Source organism: Oncorhynchus gorbuscha, linkage group LG08 (assembly GCF_021184085.1).
Source record: "Oncorhynchus gorbuscha isolate QuinsamMale2020 ecotype Even-year linkage group LG08, OgorEven_v1.0, whole genome shotgun sequence".
Taxonomy (NCBI): Eukaryota; Metazoa; Chordata; class Actinopteri; order Salmoniformes; family Salmonidae; genus Oncorhynchus; species Oncorhynchus gorbuscha.
Genome location: NC_060180.1, coordinates 40,750,320 through 40,756,579, shown reverse-complemented (window position 1 = coordinate 40,756,579; position 6,260 = coordinate 40,750,320). Strand labels below are relative to the sequence as shown.

General features: G+C 38.6%; 1 non-coding gene across 1 annotated transcript; it reads left to right on the top strand.

The window, feature by feature from the left end:
- The first annotated feature begins 6,184 nt into the window (after positions 1–6,184).
- On the top strand, positions 6,185–6,260 carry trnaa-ugc. Its single transcript has one exon. It is a non-coding gene; the product is annotated as a tRNA-Ala (tRNA).

Here is a 6,260-nt window from a genome sequence, read left to right as displayed (position 1 = left end):
AAGTCACTGAGCTCTTCAGTAAGGCCATTCTACTGCCAATGTTTCTCTATGGAGATTGCATGGCTGTGTGCTTGATTTTATACACCTGTCAGCATCCACTAATTTGATGGGGTGTCCACATACTTTTGTATAGATAGAGTAATCGTAATTGCGTTTTGGTACACCAGAAGTACATTAATTTCCAATGGAACGCTGTTTGTATGCGTAGAGGGCTTGACAGAAACGGTTGCAGAAGGTGAATGTTGAACTTTGGTTGCGCACATATCCAGTTTATGCTGCGTGCCACTTTGCGCAAAGACACTCTAGGTGTGATCGAGGTGTGAAGAGTAGTGATGGAGAACAACGCTTCCTGAAGCATTGAGCATTTACAGAAAATAGGTTCATTACTTGAGGCTTTGATCAACACAGAGTACACTAGAACAGCCAAATAATTATAGATGACGTCACACAAGCCGTCGCACATGCTCAGGGCAGCATTTTTGTCTTCTACCGGCACCAATCAGTTGGTTGTTCGACAAAACGAAAACTTCGGACGACAAAACGAAACTTCGGACGTCATTGATCACATGCTTCTGATAAAGTGATAAGTAAACTGCTTTGTGATTTCGACGCATGCCTCGGAGCTCATGTATCAAACGTAGCATAACTACGAAAGACCCTGGAAAGGTTTGTGTTGATGAGTTGGTCACCATTTGGTTACGATATTGTAACCAGTTAACGTGAAAGTCTAAAGAAAGTGTTTGAGGTCATTATTTCATGTTATGGAACCAACTTCATATCTCGAGTAACAGGAAATTGACTGAATTGCTTGTAACCCAATTGAAGAAATGTGGATAGGTAATTCCAAAGTGAAAAATCTATGAAAAAAATGGGTTGTGTATATATTAGTTTGTATTTACAGTGCCTTCAGAAATTATTCATAGCCCTTGACTTATTCCACATTTTGTTTTATTACAGCCTGAATTCAAAATGTATTAAAACATTTTTTTTTAAATCTCACCCAACTACACACAATACCCCATAATGACAAAGTGAAAACATGTTTTTAGAAATTGTTGCAAATTTATTGAAAATTAAATACAGAAATATCTAATTTACCTAAGTATTCAAACCCCTGAGTTAATAGATGTTAGAATCACTTTTGGCAGTGATTACAGCTGTGAGTCTTTCTGGGTAAGTGTCTAAGAGCTGTGAGTCTTTCTGGGTAAGTGTCTAAGAGCTGTGAGTCTTTCTGGGTAAGTGTCTAAGAGCTTTGCACACCTGGAATGTACAATATTTGCACAATGTTATTTTTTAAATTCTTCAAGCACTGTCAAAGGTTTGTAACAAAGGGCATCTATTGGTTGAAGGGTAAAAATGTTTTTAAAAAGCAGACATTGAATATCCCTTTGAGCACGGTGAAGTTATTAATTACACTTTGGATGGTGTATCAATACACCCAGTCACTACAGAGATACAGGCATCCTTTTTAACTCAGTTTCTGGAGAGGAAGGAAACCGCTCAGGGATTTCACCATGAGGCCAATGGTGACTTTAAAACAATTACAGAGTTTAATGGCTGTGATAGGAGAAAACGGAGGACAATGTAGTTACTCCACAACATAATAGTTAGTCCACAATACTAACCTAACTGACAGAGTGAAAAGAAGGAAACGTATCCAGAATACAAATATTACAAAACATGAATCCTGTTTGCAATAAGGCACTAAAGTAAAGCTGCTAAACATGTGGCAAAGACATTAACTTTATGCCCTGAATACAAACCATTATATTTAGGGCAAATCCAACACAACATATCACTGAGTACCACTCTTCATATTTTCAAGCAAGAGGCCAATGGTAACTTTAAAACAGTCACAGAGTTTAATGGCTGCGAAAGGAGAAAACTGAGGATGGATCCACAACATATTTTCAATCATAGTGGTGGCTGCATCATGTTATGGGTATAGTTGTCATCGGCATGGACTAGGATGTTTTTTTATAGGATAAAAAGAAACAACAATCCTAGAGGAAAACCTGTTTCAGTCTGCTTACCAACAGACGCTGGGAGCCAAATTCACCTTTCAGCAGGACAATAACCTAAAACACATGCCCAAATATACACTGGAGTTGATTACCAAGATGACATTGAATGTTCCTGAGTGACCTAGTTACAGTTTTGACTTCAAAATGGCTGTCAAGCAATGATCAACAACCAACTTGACAGTGAAAACCTCCCTGGTCTTTGTGGTTTAATCTGTATTTGGAATTCAATGTTCGACTGAGGGACTTTTGCAGATAATTGTATGTGCGGGGTACAGAGATGAGGTAGACATTCAAAAATCATTATTGCACACAGAGTGAGTCCATGCAACATATCATGTGACTTGTTAAGCACATTTTTACTCCTGAACATATTTAGGCTTAACATAGCGAAGGGATTGAATTATTTTTGACATTTCAACTTTAATTTTTTTATTAATTTGTGAACATTTCTAAAAACATAATTCAATTTTGACATTATGGGTTGCTGTGTGAAGCTCAGTGACACAGAACCTCAATTGAATCAATTTTAAATTCAGGCTGTAACACAACAAAACATGGGAAGTCAAGGTGAGTTAATACTTCCTGAAGGCACTGTATGGTATTAGGTTTAATCAAAGGGGAGTTAATACTTCCTGTATGTTATTTATTAGGTTTAATCAAAGGGGAGTTAATACTTCCTGAAGGCACTGTATGGTATGTATTAGGTTTAATCAAAGGAGAGTTAATACTTCCTGTATGGTATTTATTAGGTTTAATCAAAGGAGAGTTAATACTTCCTGTATGTTATTTATTAGGTTTAATCAAAGGGCAGTTAATACTTCCTGTATGTTATTTATTAGGTTTAATCAAAGGGCAGTTAATACTTCCTGTATGTTATTTATTAGGTTTAATCAAAGGGCAGTTAATACTTCCTGTATGGTATTTATTAGGTTTAATCAAAGGGGAGTTAATACTTTCTGTATGGTATTTATTAGGTTTAATCAAAGGGGAGTTAATACTTCCTGAAGGCACTGTATGGTATGTATTAGGTTTAATCAAAGGAGAGTTAATACTTCCTGTATGTTATTTATTAGGTTTAATCAAAGGAGAGTTAATACTTCCTGTATGTTATTTATTAGGTTTAATCAAAGGGCAGTTAATACTTCCTGTATGTTATTTATTAGGTTTAATCAAAGGAGAGTTAATACTTCCTGTATGTTATTTATTAGGTTTAATCAAAGGGCAGTTAATACTTCCTGTATGTTATTTATTAGGTTTAATCAAAGGGCAGTTAATACTTCCTGTATGTTATTTATTAGGTTTAATCAAAGGGCAGTTAATACTTCCTGTATGTTATTTATTAGGTTTAATCAAAGGGCAGTTAATACTTCCTGTATGGTATTTATTAGGTTTAATCAAAGGGGAGTTAATACTTCCTGTATGTTATTTATTAGGTTTAATCAAAGGGGAGTTAATACTTCCTGTATGTTATTTATTAGGTTTAATCAAAGGGGAGTTAATACTTCCTGTATGGTATTTATTAGGTTTAATCAAAGGGGAGTTAATACTTCCTGTATGGTATTTATTAGGTTTAATCAAAGGGGAGTTAATACTTCCTGTATGGTATGTATTAGGTTTAATCAAAGGGGAAAAGTAAGGTGAGTGTTGAAAGAAATACAGTTCATTTCAACATGAAATCTAAGTTAGTTAATAATCAAATATAACAGTTGGCATTGAATCATATATTTTGTTTAGACAAATTTAGTTTTTTTCACTTGACGAAACCTAAGTTATTTACTTGTAAGCAGTTGACACCATTTTTTTCAGTTCACCCAAAGAGTATTTTTTTTTAAAATGTGTGTGTGCATATGCCTTCATGTGGGGGGTGTAATTTTACTTTGAGGGGAAATGGTTTTCAACGGACAGGATATTTTCTATTAAAGGGTTCCATTTGATATTTGGGTGACCCCATCCTGTCTTCCTCCTGGAGAGGAGAAAGAAGCAGACAGGTGGGTCCTGTCCTATCTCCTTCCACCTGTGGCGAACGATGGATCAGCGTCTGTCGCCCTGGAGGTACAGTCCATCTAATATGTGTGCTGAGTTTCAAAGTGCATTCTCTAATCACTACAGGGAGAGGAGAGAACTGCGTTTGACAGATGAATGCGCATAAACCCTTCATTTGTAGGTAAATGATGTCCTTATCTGGATCTATGTCATGAATAACATTTTGGATAGAATCACAAGAATGACATTTTGAATAGAATCACAAGAATTACTGAATTACTATTCTGTCATTTTAGTGCCGTTTTCATTTGCTGCTTAACCATTACATGATCACATGATTAAAGATACCCCTCCTAAACCCACATGCCCCTGTGTGTGTCCACAGTTCATAGGAAGGATATGAAACACACACTTCCCCCTCATTGGGCTTTCTACCCCAAATCATTTAAACATACAGTATGAAAGAGAATGAAGCGCTGTCACCTAGAAGAGATAGAAGAACAACAGGAAGCTCCTTGGAGAAAACTGTACTGTACTCTACATCCAGTATTGAAGCAGTCAGAGGCAATGAGCTGACCTGACAGATTTTTCTTTGTATATTCACACCATCCCTCTGGAGTGAAACAGAGCTTCACATTACATTTAAACAGTTGTGAAGAAAGGTGTACTATTTCTGGTATCCAGGGAGGCTGTAACCATAGTATAACAATTAATCATAGAATGAATCCATCAGTGTTTTTTAATTCACAACCCTCTCTATCTGAGGTCTAACATGGCTTGAAGTAGTTGCTATTTTTAGAGGGGGTTAAGGGTCGAGGTGCAATTATGAGTTAAGGAAATGGGATGAACCTCTGCACTGCGCCTGGGGCTTCAGCCTCTATGTCAGTATAGATGACTGTGTCACCTCTGATCTCTTGTGTACCCAATGGGCTGAGGTAACTCTCAGGTGTACCCCTACAGCTAGCCAGGTGTCGCTCCTGTGTCATCGCTCCGGTTCCCAGGAGCTGGTTGGTCACATCGGTGGCATTTCACCTTTGACCTTTGGTCCCTCTGACCCTTTATTGTAAAGCTGCCAGGGTCAGTATGCAAATGGAATATCTCAGATAACTGAACAATTGTGTGTGTGTGTGTGTGCTCACCCATGCGTGTGTGTGAGAGCCTCCTAAATTGATTTCACAAATGACCTGTATAACAGGTAAGACGTGGCTATTCCCCAGGGCCAAGTGACCCATGATCAGGTGGTTAGAGGTACCCCCCCAACCCAATTATCCTACACACCTCTTCACCTCTCAATTCACCGACTCCTCACCCCTCTCACCTGGCAGAACCCGAGCGGCTTAGCTGTGTCTGAAAACATCTGCTCTCTAAAACTGACTCTAGAACTGTTGCGGTGTGTGAGCGTCGCCTTTCATTCCCCTTGACACCTTACGGTAATCACACTGAATGAACTGAGAAACACCACAGAAGTCTGCGTAGCATCAAAACAGATAGCAGAGATACAGTAAAGGCAAAATGGTGGAGCAATGGAGAGTTATTCTTACGACAACCTGGAGCCACCAATGTTCAGCATTTAAAATAAATGGACAAAGAGCTCCTAGTCAGTTAGGTCATGAAGACTCAAGGCAAGCCTCATTTCCATTATCATCCCTGCAGGATACACATTCTGTAAGACTACCATTTATTGAGATACTCTCCTCATGCTGCCTTGAAAGTTACCAGACAATAGGCTAATAGGCTAAATATAGGCCCTGTTAGTCAGTACCTACTATCAGAGTCTAGTACTGGAATCAGAGTCTATGTAATACTGTCACCATTGGAGAAAATACCATTTGGAAAGTTTTGAATCTCTCCCATTGTTCCAAAAAGAAACGGGGTTTCGCATGGAAGCAGGAATGCCAGGAAATGACAGGCATTCTTTGTGGATGATTCAAAACTAAACTTGGGTTGGAGTATAGGGGGGAACCAGAAGACCCAATCGGTTCTGTCTCTGTTGTGAGATGAAGTCAAGAACCCTTTTCGTGACGTTTTAGTTTTAGGTCACTTGCCCTAATTCCATACTCAATGCTTTCCCTGCACATTTATACCAAGTATACAAATGGGCATCTTGAATAGTCATTCTGGTGCAGATAGAAAGCCTCTGCCTGTAAATTAAGTGACGCTGCGGGTATGTTGCTCAGGGTCCCGTGTGGCTCAGTTGGTAGAGCATGGTGCTTGCAATGCCAGGGTTGTGGGTTTGATTCCCATGGGGGACCA